Source organism: Penaeus monodon, chromosome 31 (assembly GCF_015228065.2).
Source record: "Penaeus monodon isolate SGIC_2016 chromosome 31, NSTDA_Pmon_1, whole genome shotgun sequence".
NCBI classification, from domain to species: Eukaryota; Metazoa; Arthropoda; class Malacostraca; order Decapoda; family Penaeidae; genus Penaeus; species Penaeus monodon.
In genome coordinates this window covers 22,967,373-22,967,652 of record NC_051416.1, presented here as the reverse complement: position 1 = coordinate 22,967,652, position 280 = coordinate 22,967,373, and positions in this window count along the sequence as shown.

Sequence of the window (280 nt, the reverse complement as noted above, 5' to 3'; positions counted from 1 at the left end):
AACGAAAAAAAAAATCACCATAACGAGCGCGATTCACACGGAACAAACGCCTTGCATCTTTAATGGCAACTGGATCAGCGCCTCTTGAAGATTGTCCCGTTGCGCAATTGCAGAGCCACAACAGAGCTTGCAATGTTAGCTCTTGGCCCCGTCTAGGTTGGCATATTGTCTTAGAAATGTCTAAAAAGCCTTGTGTAAATAGACATTGTTTTCATTTAGTTAGCTTAGTTTTCGTTTTCTGTTTGGTGGGTGTAAACAACTTGGAAGGAGGACTTGACAA